Source organism: Mustela putorius, unplaced genomic scaffold (assembly GCF_011764305.1).
Source record: "Mustela putorius furo isolate JIRA1106 unplaced genomic scaffold, ASM1176430v1.1 tig00003949_pilon_pilon_pilon, whole genome shotgun sequence".
Lineage (NCBI taxonomy): Eukaryota > Metazoa > Chordata > Mammalia > Carnivora > Mustelidae > Mustela > Mustela putorius.
This window is the reverse complement of record NW_025422093.1, coordinates 870,966-893,486: the sequence shown is the minus strand read 5'-3', so window position 1 is coordinate 893,486 and position 22,521 is coordinate 870,966. Positions and strand designations below refer to the sequence as shown.

The 22,521-nt window shown below is 33.6% G+C and overlaps 1 protein-coding gene across 3 annotated transcripts in view; it reads right to left on the bottom strand.

The window, feature by feature from the left end:
• The window catches only part of CTNNA3 (catenin alpha 3), a 1,821,555-nt gene that overhangs the window by 1,195,494 nt on the left and 603,540 nt on the right, over positions 1-22,521 (bottom strand). The window lies entirely within an intron of this gene.

Here is a 22,521-nt window from a genome sequence, read left to right as displayed (position 1 = left end):
CTGGCACCACCACTACCACATAAAAATTTTACCAGAAAATCTAGAGTAATTCTGATTTTGGAAAACAAAGATGATGCTGCTATCTGTGTTGAAGACTTGATGAAAGATAATGAAGAGGACAAAAAATTACATATGTCAAGAGGTAAGTGAAGGAAATGTGATTTATTGTCATTAACCTGCAAGTAACTTTTAAAACTAAGACTAAGAATTAAAATTTACAGTGACATTTATGCTATCAAAGGTCATCAGTAAAGGCCAATATGGACATTGGGGACATAAAACCAAAGAGATATTTGTGATAGTGATACATATCAAATAATAGACAGGTGGATAGAATTAATTCTAACTAAAGAGAGAATATTAAGAATAAAAATTAGTTTAAGAACTATTGCTATTATTTCTCCAGAGAGAAACTGAAAAGTCAGAATAAAAGACTCAAACTAAATACTAAATGCTCTTTCAAAATCAATTTTGAAATAGCCTAAAACTATAAACCCTAAATTGCTGCTTCAACCGTATGAGTAATTACATTAATTCACATATACCTAGTTAAATTCCGTTATTGAGAAATAAATTGCATTAAAATATACTCCATCTGTTCTTACTATTTTACATCAATAGTATATTTGCTTTCAATTACATTTCCATAAATATAATGCCCTAAACAGTCTAATGAAAATGTGGTGAAAGATTGGATCAACCCTATCATTCTGCTCTGCTATAAGGAAATAGTAGAGGAATATATCCACCACAATGGAGAGCTGGAAATACAGTTTCTAAAGTCCTCTCTAGCAGTTCTTGTCCTAGACACTTATAACATTCATTATATATAGGTCTTATTTCATACTCATTTATGAAGTAAAGAAATTAACTGCCTTGAGAGAAGAAACTACAGGGTCCATCCCAGCTCTAGTCTCACATGTACAATAGATCTAGGTAAAGACACTGGACTCTGAACTCTGCTGTATGGACAAAAACTTGAGATCTTTGTGATGTCAACATTTTTTTAACCTTTGGATTTGATGGAATCTTAAGTTCAGTGTATTGGGCTTCCTTCAAAACTCCTTGTCAGTTTCCTATTTTAGAAACTTCAAAGTTGAGTTCCTTAAATTAACATTACAATTTAGACATGGCTATTTCACAATGAATCCTTGTCATACTTCATAATTTTGTGGAAGAATAACAATAGGCTGGGGTAGTGGCATATATTGACTTTTTCTTTGCCTTTGACTCCAGTTATGGGATAAAAATGTGTGAGCTCAGTATGACACCTTGGCACAACCATAATAGGATTGGAAACAGAGTCTTCTAACAGATAAACACTTTATATAATATAAAACAGAAATGTAGTTCGAGGTCACATCTTTTTAACTTAATGATATGATACAGTTTTCAGATAATGCATGCCTTATGATGACATGGGTTTTTTGTCATACACTTTTGCTTTCTGAGGACCGATCTCAGATGATTGATCATGCTCCATAACCGCCACCAGAAGAAATTTCTATTTATTTCCAGATGGAATGATTTAGTACTGTGCACTGTAAGATAAAATAATAATAACTAACACTTAATGAATGTTTACTTTTCTGAACATTTTATTTATTCATTTAATCCTCCTTAAGATGGTTAATAAGATTAACAATAACCTTATGAAGTGAGTACTACTGTTATTGTCTTAAGAAGATAAGGAAAGTGATGCTCAAAGTGATTATATAACATGTACCTACTAAAACTTGAAGCAAGAATTCAAATCCAGATGATAGATATACAGACAAAGTGACCACTACTAACTGCTCATTTAAAGTCCCCTCCCTGGGGCATCTGGGTGGCTCAGTGGGTTAAAGCCTCTGCCTTCGGCTCAGGTCATGATCCCAGGGTCCTGGGATGGAGCCCCTCATCGGGCTCTCTGCGCCGTGGGGAGCCTGCTTCCCCCTCTCTCTCTGCCTGCCTCTCTGCCTACTTGTGATCTCTGTCTGTCAAATAAATAAAATATTAAAAAAATATAAAAAATAAAGCTCCCTCCCTAAGCCCAACACTTAAATCTAAATGTCTTTTCACTTAAAGTTGTACCTGAAGACATTTTAAACAGTGCAATGGATGTTTATTATATACCTAATCTATGTCTAGTGGAAAATAAAAATCTTTGAGAGATACAAAGGAGTATATTATATATTTCCTGTTCTCAAGAGACACACTTAGCAAAGAGAAAAGACATCCAAATTAAGAAAAAAAAAAAAATCCAAGGTAAATTGAATACATGCAAGAGTACAGAGCAATCAAAGGATGAAATCAACGTTAGCCAAACTGCTGGGGATAATTCTGGGTAAAAGTGAAAACTGAGACAGAGCTTAACACTGCCAGTATTCAGATGGGCAAAATGAAGAGAGAGGGAAATGAAGAAAGAATACTATACTTTTACATATGGACATCTATTATTTCAAATATTTGTTAGATTCATGCTAGTCTGGCAGCGAAATACCAAGCTCAATTGTTATCCTGATTGCCTAAAAATTCAGAACCGAATGTACTTTAGCCAGAGCAAATGTTTTCAACTTTCTATTTGGGCACATATATTTCCCACCTTTTTTTTCAACTTTATTACTTTTTATATTTCTATATATTCATTGTATTTTACCTTTCTTTGGGGGGAGGCTTAAGTCATATTAATCTTTTATCATATGTCTGTTTCAGTAAAACATCCGTAAGATGTTCTGAAGACTGATTCAAACAGCTCTATTAACTTAAAATAATATGTGAATTAAATAACTTCTTACAAGCTAATAATACAACATCCTCAGTCAAATTACTGTTTGGCATCAGGTGAGAAAATGGCCTATAAATTTATTGAGTTGTTCTTTTCAGTCTTTATATTAAATCTTTTTATATTAATCTTTATGTTAAATCTCAATCTTTTCAGTCTTTATGTTAAAATTGGTGAATACTAACCAGAAGTTTTATCCCCATGAGTAAAAACAAAAATGCTTTTTGATTGCTACATTTTACAAATAAAGATACTGAAGTAGAATATGATTAAACACCACGATCAAAATCATTTTGGTAATAGAAAACAGACTCATCATTAGAACTCATACTTACTCAATAATATTTTTGCTACAAAATATTTTATGAACATACCAAAAGTTAACAAAATATGCAGAATCATTTCTGCCTTAAAAGTAGAGACAATTGTCAATAAAACAGGGTTGGTTTTTTTTTAAGGTATAGTCAAATAAGGTGGAGAAATGTTCTCTTTCCATCAAAGTTTGCTTGCCATTTGAACTATTCACTTGCAGCTAGTGGTGCGTTCACTAGATAGTTACAAATTTTTGTTCACATGTATCTATTAGGCCTGTCTTTCTTTTGTATGATTGTCTATTATATTATATCCACAATACTTTGGTGTTTTTCATTCAATCAAATAAGTATTTATTCATTTATTTGGCTTTTACTAATCATATGCCAAGGACTGAGATAGGCAACAAAGTGATCAAATATTTAAAAGTGAATAAATTGGAGAACAGTGTGGAGATTCCTCAAGAAATTAAAAATAGAGCTTCCCTATGACCCTGCAATTGCACTCCTGGGTATTTACCCCAAAGATACAGATGTTGTGAAAGAAGGGCCATCTGTACCCCAATGTTTATAGCAGCAATGGCCACGGTCGCCAAACTATGGAAAGAACCAAGATGAAAACCAAGATGCCCTTCCACAGACGAATGGATAAGGAAGATGTGGTCCATATACACTATGGAGTATTATGCCTCCATCAGAAAGGACGAATACCCTACTTCTGTAGCAACATGGACGGGACTGGAAGAGATTATGCTGAGTGAAATAAGTCAAGCAGAGAGAGTCAATTATCATATGGTCTCACTTATTTGTGGAGCATAACAAATAGCATGGAGGACAGGGGGTGTTAGAGAGGATAATGGCGTTGGGAGAAATTGGAAGGGGAGGTGAACCATGAGAGGGGTTTGAAGGGGCAGGGGAGTGGGAGGTTGGGGTACCGGGTGGTGGGTATTATGGAGGGCATGGATTTTTCATTCATGGAGCACTGAGTGTGGTGAAAAAATAATGAATACTGTTTTTCTGAAAATAAATAAATTAATTTATTTTTAAAAATTTTTAAAAAATAAAAAAATTAAAGTGAATAAATTACTGTAATTCAATGTGATATTTCTAAAAATGAAGTCTGAACATGGTGCCAGAGGAATAAAGGGGAGAGAATGATTAATTCTGCTGGGAGAAAATCAGAAAAGTCCTCAGAATAAGTGCAATTTGAGATGTTGGATTCTAAAGATTGCCAATCACCCAACACATATATCACACCTGTCCTGCAAATTCCACTCTCTACTCCTAATTAGCTTGGTATTTCGATGTCTGTGGGTATTAGCTTCTGGATATCTAGGACTCCAGTAGTTTCTGAGTCTGGTATTTTCCTTGAATTTGTTCTGTATATAAATGTTAAAGAAGATTTCTTTTTAAAAGATTTTATTTATTCATTTGACAAACAGCGATCACAAGTAGGCAGTGAGGCAGGCACAGAGAGAGGAAAGCAGGCTCCCCGCTGAGCAAAGAGCCGATGTGGAGCTTGATCTCAGGACCCTGAGATCATGACCTGAGCCAAAGGCAGAGGCTTAACCCATTGAGCCACCCAGGTGCCCAAATGTTAAAGAAGATTTTTAATTTTAATTTTTCCCCCCTAAAATCTTCTAAATTTAATCTTCAAATCAAGAGTATTCAATTGAGCCATTCCCTGATAAATGCAGGACATATGCAATTTTACTAAATAAATAAAATAGTAAGCAACAAAGGTTATGGATTGTCAGAAGTTTTTCATTTTGTTTGTATCATGCAAATCCAATATGTGTGTGTCAAAAAGCCTATACTGCAGCTCTGACCTCAAGAATATGTGAAAAAAATGTAGAAGAGGTGTATCTGCCTGTACAAATTAAGTTTTCACCAATTACTGGTTATGACAAGACTGCTATTAAAGTGACTAAGAATTAGGTTACACCTAGAGAGTCTTTTGTATTTTATTCTGCTGCTATCAAATAATTCTTTAAGAAAGTGAAAAAATATTAGTAAGGTGGTCAGATCATCTGATAAGGCAATAAGGCAATAATGTTCAGTAGCATTAACTCTTAACTTTCTTAAATATGTTTTATTTTCTTTAACAAACACATCTCTTTATTAGAATACCATTATTCCCAAAAGATTCCATTGTTTGTTTGGTGCCTAGGGTAATTTCTTATTAAATCCTCAAGAATGCACCTTGCATTAAGCTGAGCTGAAATAGTAAAAGTAAATTCAGTGACTAGCTCAAGGCATAGTTTTCTGACATTCCCACTTGGGAAAATAAATATTTTTTTTAATTTTAGAATTTCAGAGTATCTTAGTATTAACATGAAGATAGTTCATTATGATTGGCTATTTTAATAAAAGCCAAGGGAATTGTGTCTTAATGCTTTTCTCCTAAAATACTCTTGCAGATTATGAAGAGCGTGCAGTATGGCAAATTACCATGAGTATCTCTGATATATGGAATGTACATCATATAAAAACAATTATTTTTCAAAAATAAATTACATATAAATTTTACTCTTGATAGTTTACTGCAGTGTGGCCCATGCTATATTGTAATAAGTAAGCCTAAGAAACTGAATTCATTAGACTACAAAAATTTGTATTACATTACATACCTGAAACATCCTTAATGTGAGTGCTTTAAATGTTATCTTTAAAGTACTACCTATGTAGAGGTTATAATTTGTTAGTGATTATAAAATTATAAAAGCCCTTGGGCTTCTGACCATTCTTAATTCTTATTAAGAGGCAGCAAAATCTAGTCTGGGAAACTCCAGTTGATTTACAAAGAAAATTAATGTGTTTTTCAATTCATGTGGCCCTGTAACTGTTAGGACAAGTGTGAAATATTGATATTTACATTCCCGAGTGCGGTAGGAACAGGAAGGAATGATAATGGCAAGTAACTGGACACTCTCCCCACAGGCTTTGAGAAATACTATTAGATCTCCACCTGCTGGTTAGAAATTCCAGAGTCATAGGGTATAATGCTAGCTAAATGACAAGGCTTTGATGATCTCCACACTTCCTTTTCAGGTTTGTAACCCATCTACTTTCAAAAGGACCTGTGACAATTTATAGATTAAAACATCTGCATAATTAAATACTTTGAGCTAGTGAGCATTAGAAGACCGGCTATATTTTATAATTGCTATTGAATTTCTCATAGCATATTAAATTTGCTATAAGTTCATTCCCCAATAAAATCCTGTTTTGAAAACATTTACTAAAATAGAAGGAATAAGAAAATAAGAAAAAGGGAGTAACTAAGCTAAAAACGAAAGGGTTAATAATAAACTTATAATGACATAATTCTAAATAAAACGGCATAATTTATCAAGCTTTGTATTATGTGAAATAAAGGTATATTCAATTTCTTTGTCCATCAGAACATACTACAATTAACTTTGATAGAAAAGTAAGGAGGCAACAGAGAGTTTCAGGGCCCTAAGTAAACCACAGGGAGATTAATACATTATTCTGAATATTTTACTCTTCTTCATGCCTGTGTCTTTTTTTTTCCTTTTCCCCATCTCTCAGTTGAGTGATATATGATAATACATACGTACTTGACATAATGATGGGTGAACAAGACTTGGAGAGTAAATGCTTAATTTATCTTATAATATGAATTGTCCAACTATAGCTATTATATAGCTCTATTAGTTTACTAGAAAGTATAAATAAGGCTACATTTAATTCAGTACCAGATGTGACAACCAAACCTATGTTCCAACATCCTTTTTTCCAATAAATTGAATATCCCAGAGCTTAAAAAAATTCATATAAGGCTTGAAGCTTCCCTTTAAAAATGATCTTTTGACATTTTTGTTAAAGCAGCTCTTGGCTTATGTTTGGATATTAGGACTTCTACAAATCCCTTGAGTAATCAAAGACTTGGCTACATATGACTGTACATGTGGTATTCTATGAAAGATCCAGAAAATTGTTAATGAGAATTGCTAAAAAAATACTAAAGTATCTCTTAAAATTATTTTTGTCAAACCATTATGTGGTAGGAAGTTGTCTGCTGGAGTGCATTTACATGTGGTTGCTGTAAGAGGAAAAAAACAAATCCACCAGAGGACATTTCCATCTCTCCCCAGAATCATGGTATCCCAAACAACATACCAATCTTAGGAGTACCAATATATATTTTTGAATATATGGAAAGTATCAACATTATTCACCTGTTACTGATTATGAAATTCCCAAATGGTAAGATTCTTATCAAAGCAAACCCTGAAACATCTAGCTTTTAAGCTACTTCATTCCAGGGGGATAAAATGTCGTTTAAAAATAAGAGTACGAGTTAGTAACGGATTATATGCAAGTCACTCTAGCATAGTATTTCAATCACTTCAGTATTTTTATCTCCCCCCTTCAAAAGTATCAGAAATGAGGCATGAAAAGCTATTAACTAAATCATTCAGACATTGAATAGATGTTGTTGTCAGTTTGTTCTTTCAATGGATATAATGAACAACTGATTTATTTATAACTGCTAATTATGATAATACACCTTCATTTTCTACTCTTTCTAGTATATTATAGAAATTTTGTAATTGTCTTATTTCATACCTGATTTGAAATCATATGTTTCCATAAAAATTTCTTCTTTCCTAGACTTTTCTTTATCTTCTTTTGGCCGGGGTGTAATTAAAATGTCTTAACTGACTTAGTTCCCTTGTCTTGTTTTCTCTTTCAATTTTCAGTCTTTTCTGCCAAGAGAATTGATCTATACCTTAAATTTATGCAACAGAGACTGAAATCTGAATTTTAAATACATGCAAAATACATTTATGTAATCACTATAGAGTGTATCTTGTCAGCACTTATTTGGTCAAACTTGCCTTGCTTTCTTTCTGAGACGGGGTGAGCAGGAAAAGTTGATAGAGACTGGTTTGTACTTCAAAGAGAAGGAATTCTTGGTTTTAAGAATCAGAGCAAGAAGACATATTTTACCTTATTTTTTACAGTAGAGAAGAACCTCTCCTTCTCCAACCCGGAAGTCAATTTTATCTTTTCTAGACATTCAGTTGTTTTGTTTTTATTTTTATCTTGCTGCATAACATGGTACATATATAGTGGACTCTGACCTCCACATGTAATACAGTTCCATATAAGAAAAAGCCTTTGGGGATATGCTTCTACATTTACTTGGAACTCTCATTGGGGAAAATACCCATCACACTATGGAACACAAATTTAAAGAAAAAAAAAATGTGAGAAATGTATCAGGAAAAATTACCCCTGAGAAATTGTTGTACCTTATCCCCAGTGAACTTCAGAGCCCTGTAACTCATCTTATCTCCTTTACATCTCAGCTCAGAAACTCTGAACTGGGTTACACTCGATAACATGGTAACCAGGCAAGCCTTTCTGTTGAGTGTCCTGGCTTTCTCTTTTTTTATACTGTTTATTTCTTCTTTGTAATCCTATTTCCTTTTTCATTTTATTTCATATGTCTTTTGTTATAAGAAATCTCAAATTATTTGGAGGGAAGCAACAAGAATAAGTAAGGAAGTAAACTAGAGTTGTTATTCTGAAAGCATTTTAGATTCTTATTGCAATGGTGGTATAATCTGAAATTTGGAATGCTCTTTTTCTTTTTCCTCATGCCCACTTTCCACCATCCCATCATTAAGCCATCTTTATTTAGACTTTCAGTTCTTTAATTTGCATCTCACATATGAATGGTTAAAAAAAAACAACTTATGGATATACACATAAACACAGCACACTTCTTTCATACACTGTTCTTCAGATATAAAAATGGCTAAGAAAAGCAGGACATATATTTAAGATATCTTTCACTAGTAGAAACATTCTCAGGTACAGTTTAAAGAGACCAGTAAAGTATATTTTCAAAAGAGCTAACTAGGGTTAAAAATGAAGCTCTCAACAATCTTTCATTTTAAAGCATTTTTTTTGTAATAAGCCAAACCTACAGAGGTTGTCATTAATTGGCTCTTAACATTTTTAATAGTAAATTTTTCCTTGTTTTACTAACTCTTGAGTTAACCTAATTACAGCTTGTAGATCATAAAGCATGACAACTATAGTCCAAACATTCATTCTTCCACTTTCCTTGATAGCCTCAGCCCTTCTTTCTATCCCTCTAATCCCAGTCCCAATTAAAGAAGCAGTAGTTTTTCAAGTACATCCAAGTTTTTCCATGCAAAAATATTTTCAGCATGATTTCATAATAGTATTTAAAGTGTCTCCTTCCACTTAATATAAAAGAATTGGGGTAATATGTGAATTGGATTCTGAAACTTAAAATGTTGATTTGGGTGCCATATTAATAAATTATGAAATTAAATATGAATAAAAGCTTCAAAATTTAGATTTAAAATGAATGCATTTTTCATATTTTATCTAAAATTTAATCATGATTAACTTGTTTGTAATCCTTAAAAATTAATGTGAAGAAAGGAAAACAAAAAAATTCCTGTATAACAATATATAAATTCATTAATATGTAGCATTTCATGTGTTTATGAAGTTATACTTTAATCCAACTGCCAGATTTATAAAGCATGCAATAAAGACAAATATTTAAAACATAATAATTCTCAATTGGCATGCAAATTCCGTCTTTACTTGAATGCTTTAGTACCCCACTACTCCTTAAAGTCAGAGAAAAGAGATTAGATGCAAGAAAAGCAAAATCAAGAAAATGTTTATCAAACTATTGCATTCTGTTCCCAATGACTATATAATTCCTATTTCACAACTGTCTTTAAAATTTTTTTTAAAGAATAAATGGGTATCTTGTACTAGCTATATATCTATAACCAAAACATTTAACAAGTTAAATTTTTGGAATATAAGACCTCTCCATTCAGTTCTGAATTACACATAGACAAGGTTCTGTATTACATTTCAATGCTGTTTAAAGAGTATAATTTTTATAAAATCAGAGATGTCTTCTTCATAAAGTGAATTTATGAACCTGTGCAATTTAAAAATATAAATAAAAATCTTATTTAAGTGAATTAGTAAGACTAGTTTATATAAAATACATCTATTCTAGAGTCTCTAACATTTTTTCTTGTTTTTCTGGATGTCATTAATTTTTGTTATAAATATGCAATTGGAACTACATTATTACCAGCAAACACATAAAGCTGGGTAAAAAATTTGGATTAATGGTTTTTAGTATTTTTTTCTAAATCCTAAATACTTAAAGATGTAATAACACACTATGAGTAACTCATCACAGTCAGTTCTCAGGGGGCGGGGGGAGGCGGTGTGCATGTTTGCCTGTGTGTACGTGGCGGGGGGCTGACAGGGGTCTGCAGTGGAGAGGGATACCACCCTCTATGCTCTTTCTTGGCATTTCTCTGCTAAGAATCAATCCTGAAGAGTATATTTCAATTATCCCCCTTTAAAAAATCTCCAATTTTGGTTTGGGACTGAAACTGAGGTCAATGGAGTATAATGCAGCTTTGGATTAACCCCAATCAGAAAGATTCCAAGCAGAAACCTGAGTCGAGGAAAATTTAAATATGGGTATCCCAGAAATTAGATCATATATCTAAGAAGCCTATAGTAAGCTGTATTGGAGGCTCTTGTATGTGTTAGTTAACCTCCATATGTCTCTGATAAAAAGCCCAGGTCATATCACTGGAAGCTACTTTGGTCTGTACACACTATAGACTCCATCTTTAGTTCAATATTTGAGTAAATTGAAAAATAGAGCAACACCACCTATCTGTGCCTCACCCAAAGGCCTCCTGGAAGCAATTAATCTTTGTATAAGAATACAAATGAGACAATTATGAACACTCAGGTGATCATGAAAGTGACCATGGGGAAAATAAGGGAGAAAGAAACAGATTCACCAAGTATACTGTAGATGTCATTTTTTTCAATAACAGATTTACACCTATACTTTTAAAAGAGTGGGGAGGGTGAGAAAGAAGCAAAAACTGTATCCTCATATCCTAGAAGCAGAACAGGACTTTCTCATAAGACAGAGCTGCTCCTTTAGTGGTTTCCTAATAATAGTCCACCTGATACTTGCTAGGTTAAAATATTCAAATAAACACCTGTAGAGAACTTTAGCAGCTGATTCCTTTCTGCTTGCTCCTTTATATTGCTTTTTTAACTTACATTCCTGCTCAGTATTCATATGTGTCTCATAGATATTTGACAAAAAACAAAGTAGTTATGCATTTTTTAAAAAAATTTCTCCTACCATGTTAAAGAACAATGAACCAGATCCAACTAGATGAATCAACTATTCCCTAGGTCTAACTCCAGGAGTTGTATTAATTTTGTTTGCTGCAGTGGTATAATAACTTACTATAAGTGTCTTAAATTACATCATTTGAACATATGCCAGGAAATAATACTTTTCCCCAAAGCAGATGAATCATGCACCTGAAATACATAATGCACCTTGAAGGTGCTTATAATTCTTTCAAGGAGTGACTTATCCACATGAGAAAATGTTGACCGTTTGATTTGAATGGTGACCTTCCAACAGTAATGAAGAGAATTTCAAGATTTTGGAAATGTTGTGATTAAAAATAAATTAAAATAAATATTTAAAGTAGATAAACACAGGAGTTTCTCTGATAATGCCTCCCACAGGAAGCATGAAGGATAGGGATCAATAATAATAATGACTTGGCTTCCTTCCCTGAATTTTTATAGAAGGACTCGTATGTAGACCCTTTTCATTACTCTCCAAAATAGCTCAAATATCTATAAGAGAATTTGTTTGGATTTGAGTGTTAGAGCAGGTGACATTAAAGTTAATATAAGATAAACATTCAATAGCATAGAAAATCTCTGTGTTATTTAAGTACAAAGATTTCAAATAAATCTAATTATCCAAAAGCCTAACCACTCAGAAGTCAGTGTTGGAAATCTATATATATGCTTTGTGATCTTGTTTTCATGACTGATATAGATCCATAAGCTAAAAGAAAAACTAAAAATCATGTAAATAACTATAATTTAATATGCATGAATATATATATATATATTTGTATTACTGTATCTATTGGAGTCTGCTAAATATACAGTGTGCTTCTAGACTTACGTACCCATTCAACACATATTTATAGACTAGTTTTCAAGTCACTAGTTTTCAAGTCAGATTAAAGATGAAAGATTAGAGATTTAAAAAATTAGATTAGATACAGATGGTCTAAAAGAGGCTTAAAGAAGAACTCATGTCAAAATTCAGAATAAATGGGACAGAAAATTTTAATTATCCATAGTGGAAAATAATAATAATAAAAACCTAAGCCAGACTTCAATGGAATGAACAACAGAGAAAAAAGTAGAACCCTGGCTCTGGTCAGTGTGACCTTCATTCATCAAGGTCAATTCATCTTTTGGGCTTCTGCTTCTTTATCTGAAAAATGAGGGAAATTTAACCAAGTGAACTTCACAGTCCTTTCTAGCTCCAACATTAGATAAAACTCTACTCTATAAGCTTGATTTAAACCAGAAGGTGCAAACCTCATTCTTCACTTGTAATGGCTTCACTGATGAATAGCAATGTCAGCTAAAATGAATTCCATCTCCTTTTTCCTTCCCTGACTCCAATTTGATAAAAGACCATTGAGACATTGGGACTCACAAAAAGACAAAACTGTAACCAAAACAATGATACTGGGATTATAGAATCATAGAATTATTGTTTCCACACCCTAACATTTTGAAAATAGCTGATAAAGACAAACAATTAAAAGAAGAGTAGACAAGTAGAAATTGAATGAAAACAACCAGGAGACAAGAGTATAAAACTGTTTTCTTGTTTAAACTTTTTAAAAAATGGAATGGTGATATTTCATTCATAATTTTTTTTTAATGTGGCAATTCCATTATGGAGCCATGGCAACCAAAAGATAAGACAGTAAAGTTTTATCATTAATTTGAAAATGTCTTGGTTTGAAAAAAGCTTGGTAGTAAAATCAAGGTTAAATGAAATATCATGAAGCTCTGCAATTAGGTTAATAATGAGGTGCCTCAGGGATCGGTGCTAGCACAGGTGTTCAATATATTTATTAATGACTTAGAAGAGTTGTGAATAATATAGAAGCACGTTTGGATAACTTCAAAGATATTTAGAGCAATCAAAATGGGTGAATGACTGCTTTTCTTGACCCATTCAAGAGAAATTACTTAACATATTACAGCAAATAATCAACAAGAACAAATCAATTTGAAGTGTACAGAATTACCCAAGTTTTCCTAATATGCTAATAGCTACTGAAATAGTTATTGCCTTTCAGGCAAGAGTGGGCAGATCTAAGAAGACATCTGTCCAGCAAACAGCTCCTGAAAAAAGGATCTTCAAATAGGCTGGAGTAAAGAATAATGTGAGAATAGTTATCTAAATCAGTAAGTACTGCTGAAAATTTTACACACCAAAATCTTGTTCTATTAAATGGAGTTGATTTATAAAACCACACCCTGGGATTGTCTGGTGTTTTATCTCGCAATATTCTAAGTGATTTCCTATTATCATCCAATCCTCTCTACCCATTCACTGGAGTTCCCAGATGCCTCTCAGGTGGGAATGAATTATATAAGGGCATCCCCTTCCCACCTCTGCTTTGCTCTCCTCTAAGGAATTTCAATGGCATTAACTCGTATGCATTAATCTTCCAAAGCTGAAGATCTCAAGGTTTTAGAAAAATCAAATAGGATTCCTTTTCACAAGGAAGCAAATATCATTCAATAGCACGAATCATGAGGAAGTGGTGATGCAACATGGGGGCTTAAGTGGGTAGGAGAAGAATAAATGAAACAAGATGGGATTGGGAGGGAGACAAACCATAAGTGACTCTTAATCTCACAAAACAAACTGAGGGTTGCTGGGGGGAGGGGGTTTGGGAAAAGGGGGTGGGATTATGGACATTGGGGAGGGTATGTGCTTTGGTGAGTGCTGTGAAGTGTGTAAACCTGGTGATTCACAGACCTGTACCCCTGGTGATAAAAATATATGTTTATAAAAAATAAAAAATTAAAAAAAAATAGCACGAATCAGCTTAAATTCTCTCCATACCCTGAGGTTATTTCATTATTGCACATATCAGATAATCTTAAATGTAGCATAGTATCAATTAAAATTCACTCATTCAAAAATATTTTCTGAGTTCCCATTTTATCTAAGGCATAGTAGGAATAAAAAGAATGAAAAGAACTAAGAAAACACAGAGCTTGCCCCAACAGAATTTAGAAAATCATGTCACTCATGAACTAATAAGCATTTCTCAATCCTTATCCATATTGGTCACATATAAATATGTAATTTCATAATAAATTTGTATATTAAAATTAATAAGAATCAGAATTGTTTCTGTAGGAATATATGATAACATTTTTAGGGCTAGGGAACCATTTTCTGCTACCACTGTTCTTTCCTACCAGGAGGAAAATATGTTGACTGTGGTATTAACTTTCTCATTTGAAATTTAACTTAGATATTCCTCCAAATTCCAGAGAAAAAGAAAAGATTTCTAGCATGTTTGGGACAAGGATGGTAGGCAATAAGAGTGAAGCCAGGGGCGCCTGGGTGGCTCAGTGGGTTAAGCCGCTGCCTTCAGCTCAGGTCATGATCTCAGGGTCCTGGGATTGAGTCCCGCATCGGGCTCTCTGGTCAGTGGGAGCCTGCTTCCTCCTCTCTCTCTCTGCCTGCCTCTCTGCCTACTTGTGATCTCTCTCTGTCAAATAAATAAATAAAATCTTAAAAAAAAAAAGAGTGAAGCCAAATTCTAACATAAACAATGAGCTGTATCTAACTTAGCTCTACAGAATTACCCATCAGCAAATCCACTGACAATATGGAGATCTATGTGAAGCACTGTGAGAATTATTTTTTTATTTGGTCAAGTATATTTATTCTCTGTACATACCCACCAGAAATTTCAGATGCAAACATCTAAAATAATACATCCAAAGTCTCATAAGCATTTCATAGACTCTCAGAATCCAAAGTTAAGTAGGACCTTAAACTTTCTGCTTGAGCCATTAATTTTCTCTACATCACCTGACACATCACCATCAAAGTTTTTTTTTTAACTCATTAATAAAGTATAGAGTCATGCTAAAAGGTAAACTTTGAGTAATTAATTAGACTATGAACCTTCGTTAGAACCTCAAACATATTTATTAATGAGATTTACTAGAAGGTTTGGAACTATCTGAAAAATAAAATTCACAATTTGGAGAATAATTCACAAATAAGAGGTGTAACAGTTTTGTTAATTTTTCCTTTTAGATCATTCAGTAGCAGTGGGCTATTCTGCCATGTGAATTGAGTATAATTTTGTCAAAAGAAAACAAGTAGTGAATGAGAATTCATTAGCAGGTGGTCAAGTATAAACAGTATATCAATCATGCTGGTATTTTTAAGCATCAGCAAATTTAATTCCATCTCTAGAGGAGTAAGTTCATACTTTAAGATATGTATTATATCATATTTTATTATATTATTATATTAAGATATGTAGTATATATTTTATTATATCATATCATATTATTTAAGATATGAAGTATATCATTTATTTTTTTAAAAATATTTAGAATGAGCCTTATTATAAAATATTAAAAGAATTTCCTATTAGATTTTCTATGTAGACAGAAGGTAATTATGTCCCCAGTGCAAATCAGAGCATTTAAAAACAACAATACAATGTTTCTAAAAATAAGAATATTTCACACCTCTGCCCTAGATAAAGAGTGATAAAACTTAAAAAATCTGAATCAGACCTAAAAATATGAAAGAGCATAGGAGAGGCATACAGAGTTTTGTGTTGATTTACACTGAGAAGACACATCTGCTTTTTTTGCTCAAAACTGAATCTATAATGACTAAATAAATTTCATGGCCTTTCATTCAACTCCAGTTTTTAAATGTTAGCCAATTAATGTGAAATTATTTTTTTATTTGCATTGCCCATTGTGTATAATCAAGTGAACTCAAATTAGTTTGATCAAATATTTTTATTACCCTATGTTACAATGAAAATCAGTCACATTGTCAACTATACAGTATTAGACTCTACAAACTCACTCTGGTGAAACAAGGTATACATTTTTTTTTATTTTATTTATTTAACAGAGAGAGAAAAATCACAAGTAGGCAGAGAGGCAGAGAGAGAAAGAGGGAAGCAGGCTTCCTGCTGAGCAGAGAGCCCAATGTGGGGCTGGATCCCAGGACCCCGAGATCATGACCACGAGCTGAAGGCAGAGGCTTAACCCACTGAGCCACCCAGGCACCCCTCAAGGTATACATATTGATTTCAATATATACATAGACTCTTCAAGGTCAAACAGCAAGGTAAGGGAAGAGTACCTTGAATGAGTATTAATACTCTCCTATACCATGTTTTCTGGCACTCTGTACTTCACAGGAAGTTATATGCTATTTGAAAATCTTCTGAAACTGAAAGAAATTTCTGATGCCTGAATGGAGCAGTCAAGAAAATTGAGCACCATCAAGAAAGAAGACTCGAGATTTCTGGGCACACTGCATGACAATGAGAGTCACAAAAGAGAAAAGAGAAGGAAAAGATTCTACCTACCACATATATCTTGTTTATTGGCCATTTTTGTGATGAATATGATGGGAGCATGCAGGCTGATGAGATTCCTTTACTGTACAAAGGGAAGTTATCCTTGTTTTATAATGTATATCATAATTCTTTCCTAAACACAGGGACTACATTTTAGTTGTTATTCAACTGTGTGGAGAAAGAACTGATGTTGGGGGTGTTGAGTCACATATTGTACCCTTGAGGTAAAAATGAAGCACACTTACTGCTGGTAGTCACTAGTTGCTAGGTTTCAAATAGGCACTGGGATTTTAAATGTTTCAGAAAGAATTTCTCTCAAGGTCTCTACTATCACTGTACTTTTTAGATTTTACCACAGCAATGACACTTCCTAAGATCCAAAATTCACAAAAAATCGTCTCTTTGAATGCCTTACATCTTCCTTGGTTCTCAATTTATTAAACCAATGATAGTTCATAAGAACTTTCCCAGTTGGTCTCTTCTAACATAAACCTGCATTTTAAACCATTTTCTATGTTATAGTTGGGTTTGGGTTTTTTTGTTTGTTTTTTTAACAACCGATGAAATTTTGGTCAGTCCTGTCAACAGAGCCCAGTTTAGGCACTGTCGTACTCACCAGCTTTGTAAAAAGAGTATGTGGAAAGCACAGACATTCTGACCATGAACTCATGGATAGACACCAGAATGAATTGTAAATAGAGGAAACCTGATAGGAAATTAAAGGAGTCAAACTGTAAACAGTGACCACAGAGCACCCACTGCATGGGTGAGGCAATGGCATCTGAAAAGACTGTTAGCCCCAAAGTACTTCCTCCATAGATCACGGAACCTTTGATTCATTCCTCTAAAATACTGTCTACAATACAATTTTAGTTGAAAGTAGCATAGTTAGGACAGAAAGTACATTACAGGCGCACCTACGTGGTTCAGTCAGTTAACGGTATACCTTCAGCTCAGGTCATGATTCCAGAGTCCTAGGATCAAGGTCCACATCGGACAATTTGATTGACAGGGAGCCTGCTTCTCCCTCTCCCTCTGCCTGCCACTCTGCCTACTTGCGCTCTCCCTCTCTCTGTCAAATAAATAAATAAAATATTTTTAAAAAGAAAATAAGAAGAAAGTTCATTATAATATAGTTTTTTGTTTACGATTTTTATTTTTTTATTATTTATTTGACGGAGAGACCACCAGTAGGCAAAGAGGGAGGCAGAAAGAGAGAGAAGCAGGCTCCCTGCCAAGCAGAGAGCCCGATGCGGGGCTCGATCCCAGAAGCCTGAGATTATGACCTGAGCCAAAGGCAGAGGCTTAACCCACTGAGCCACCCAAGTGCCCCACATTACAATATAGTTTATAGTAACTCACTACTAATGCCCAATGATGCTAGCCAAAGTATAAGTTCCAATGAAGCAGAAAGATCTAAACAGTCAAAGTGTCCAGAGAATCAGGCTGGTGCTGGGCTGGAAAAAAAACAATGCAACTGCTAATGTCAAGTGACCATCAGTTCTCAGTATCTGCAAAATAGGAAGTAGTGAGAACCCAGATGAATGAAAGAGTGCTCCAGAGGGCTGTTGCCAACAGGACTATTGGTCCACATCTTCCCCTTTCTCTAGAGAAACCAAAACCTGAAATTTTTGTGGGAAATTTCTAATTTTTGAGTGTTAGAAATTAACTCAATTTTGGGGGGGTAATATCCTGTGGCTCAATACTGTTCAGGGCTAATCAAATATGGCTAAGTGACAAATCTGGCCATTTCTCATCTAGAGCATGGAGAAAGAAAAGAGAGGTCCCACTAGGTCAAGTCTAGGTTCTAGGCTGTAAATTGAAGAGGCCTGTAAGGGCTCCAGATAACATGTTTTCCTAGAAGAAAATGTACTCACAAGTAAATATCCTTTTCAGAAAGTATACACTATTTTGGATGAAGTTTTTAAAAATTATTTATTTATTTTACCCTGTCTTGTGCAAAAAAGGATGTAAGGCAACATAAAATTTTCAATGGGATAATATCAAAAATAAATTATGAAGGAAAGACCTAGAAGAAATGATGGTAGTAAAAACAAGATAAAGAACATTAAATGCATGCTGAATATAGACAAAAGAATAAATTTTCATTAACTATTAATTTATAAAACTAAGTAATATGTATGTGGGGAGGGAAGAAGTTTTCATTATTTTGCAAAGTCAATTTCCTTTTTTTTTTCAAAATACAATTGGGTCTTCAATGTAGATAAATATATTTGTTCATAACTAATAAAGTATTAAATGTCTGAATAAAAAAGGATTTTTATATAATTTGTTTGTTTAGAGTCTATGCATTTACAGTTTAAAAAAAAAAGTGTTATTTTTAAAGGTTATCTTTGCGAGCCAAAATAGAGAGGAGAACAGATCCCTTCCTACTGAGGATTTTAATACTCCCTTGGATAAAAGGGAAATATTTTTCAATAATAAGAAAAGGCACTATGAATTACAGAAGCATTGGTCTGATGAGGCCATATACAGGATATATTACCAGCAATATTCCAACCTAATGTGTCAGAATTGTACAGCTCTTTTTAAAAAGCTACATTAATAAAAAGTAAGCACTTCTATCGAGATAAATTGATTACTATTTGTCGTTATTCTAAAGGAAAGGAAAAAAAAACAAGGACGATGCATTATCGGTCGTGGTAGGCATTAGTGTATTCCAGTCTAATTTCGACCCCAAATCCAGCCCATTAAATACAATTTGGAAAGGCTCAGCTCTTGGAGTATCAGAGGATGTACAGCCCATATGTAATGAAGAAACATTCCTACAAATATGAGGCTGAACATCATGCATTCTGATAAACCAAGCAGAGAAGCTGGAATTAACTAGGGAAAAAGCTTTACCTCCTTACCCAATTTCCCTTAATAAAACTAGTGAGCTATATAACCACAGGGACCAGGTCTCTGTATTTAACTTTTTTAACAAATATTTATTAAGTATCTACTACTTGACATATGCTAGTCCTAGAAAGAAAAAAAAAACATTCCATGAACTACAGGTTATTCATGCCAAATCAAAGGGCTCTGTTCTATGCAGAGAGTCAATTTACTACTGAAGCAAAATGTAATTACAATAATAGTTTCAGTTGGTCATTATTTAATTTTATTTATTTATATTTTTTATTAATTTTTTATTTTTTATAAACATATATTTTTATCCCCAGGGGTACAGGTCTGTGAATCACCAGGTTTACACACTTCACAGCACTCACCAAAGCACATACCCTTCCCAATGTCCATAATCCCACCCCCTTCTCCCAACCCCCCTCCCCTCAGCAACCCTCAGTTTGTTTTGTGAGATTAAGAGTCACTTATGGTTTGTCTCCCTCCCAATTCCATCTAGTTTCATTGCAACATGGGGGCTTAAGTGGGTAGAAGAAGAATTAATTTTATTTTTTTATGACAAAAAAAGCTTGTTATCACAAATAGTTAACACAATAACATGCTGCCAGACACCTGAACATCATTTCCTTAATCCATCTCCACTTCTAAATCTACAACCTTACCCAGTAAAAATAAACCTTTAAGTAACACCTTGGAGCACTGCAAAACGTTCAACTATGAAAGGTAAAGCAAATTTTCACAGGGTGATCTACTTATTGCGAAAGAAAAACAACGTATTGCACTTCAAAAATCTTCAGTAGCAAGGAAGGGAAGTAAAGATGTGTGCTTTGTAATCTCCAATTAATCTGATCATTTAATTCATTAGGATAGTTTCTTCTTTTCCCTTCAGTATTCTAGTTAAATGCTTTAAGGTATATTATAAATATTTCATTTTAAAGGTGGTAACAGCTCTAAGGACAAAAAGAGAGGAACGAGAATCTAGTATCAACTTTGTTATCAATTGTAGATATGTACATACATATAAACATTTACACGTTATGTGTGAGTGTGTGTGTGTGTGTGTGTGTATTTTCATCCTTTGGAATCACATCTCTAAAACTGATAAAGTATATAGTGCTCTCATATCTCTAAAATACGGATTTTCAAATTGCAGACTTCAAACAAGTATCACCTAAGAACTTGTTAGAGGTCCAAATCTCAGGCCCAACCCCAGGCATACCACATCAGAAACTCTAAGAGCAGGGTCCAAAAGTCTGTATTTCTGCATAGAGGGGATTCTAATGAGAATTAATGCTCCAAAAGCAAAGAGTGATACCATATAAAATGATCATACTTCAGTGATAAGGTGTTTAAGTAACAAATTGTAGAATTATTAGTTACAATTCCAATATTGACATAATGTCTTAAATTAGAAAAGTTATTAAGTGCTATCCAAGCTCATGGTCACTCTTATACTTAAGATTAATGATAGCCAGTCTTCTGTCTCTCCCTGTCTCTCTCTCTGTTATCTGTAAGTGAATGTGGAATACATGGTAAACACCTTTTATTACCAACTGTAAAAAACAAAACAAAAACAAACCCCTCCAGATGGGGAAATAATATAAAAATCCACTTCTATGTTATATTTCTTACACAGAGAATAACCAATTTCCAGGCACTTGCTATGGGTGCATAACCTACAGTTAGAACTATTTCATAGTGAATTATCTAAAAAAAAACTAGTAGTATCCACAGAAATAATCCACTCAGTGCTCCAAATTTTATAGTAAAGTCTTCCAAAATAACAGAATGCATTACACATTTTTACTAGTATATAAAGCTATCATGGATCCATCCTTCCAAATACTGATAATTCATGTCTAACCCATTCAAAACTTACTTTAAACAAATTAATCATATTAAATAGTTGTTTTCTTCACATACAGATAAATTTATTTGCCAAGAGGCTTACAAAATGTTGTTACTATGACCCATACTAACATACAAACCAAAGATTATCACCAGTAATGTTGACATTAGTGGCCAAAGGGGCAGTTGCAGTTTTATATCAACAAGGGATGAACAGGCCTCTCAGACTGGAGGCTTGGGAAAAATCATTTATCAAGTTAAGCCAGGTGAATCTGTAATCAATGACCAGAGCTTTGCTGGAACTACAGTGCCTCACAGGAAGCAAGATGAATTATGAGCTACAGAAGAGCACACTGATTGTTGCTTTAACCTGTTTATTTCACCAAGTAGGATAGAAATGAGTAATATTAATATCATTTTGCACATATTTAATATAGTTTTTACTAGATGCTACATAACATGTAAGGAAACTGTAATAACCACAATTGAATGTCCAATGACATTAACAAAGCTCAGAAACTTAGCATTTTCCCAGTAACAATAAATAAAAATAAAATATTGATTCCAGTGACCTGAGTGTGACTGTCATCGTCTAAAATACACTTCTTACAATCTAGTGAGAGATGAGCCCAGGAAAAATACTTTATTGCCCAACATCTCAGGGCCTTCTTTTTTGTAATGAGATATTAGCAACTGATTGTTCTTTCCAAATATTTTTAGTGCCCCTAAAGCCTGTGCATCATGGAATAAACTTATACCACCCTCAAACTTACATATACAAATGTTAGAATTTTATTGCTTGACTATGAAACTTTTCTCCCAACTACAGCAGTATCTCTGTTTAGAAAAGATTATAGACAAAGATTAACCAAAGAAAACCAAAACATCTAGAGTGGAGTTTAATTATAAACACAGGTAACTACTATAACTTCAATTACATAAGTGGAAAAAAACAGCAACAGTGCTAAAGATTCTTTCGGCCAATTTGTATGGCCTGGATAAAGTGTGAAATGGGAAATGTTAATCTATTCTGTCCTCAAGAGCTCAGAGGTCCCCAGTACAGCCCAGTATAAGAGCAATTAGTTTTGTGGAAGGTGATTATGGGATTCAAAGATGTATATTTTCACATAATATTACCCTTGAAAGAAAGATGACTACTTCTGATGCTTAA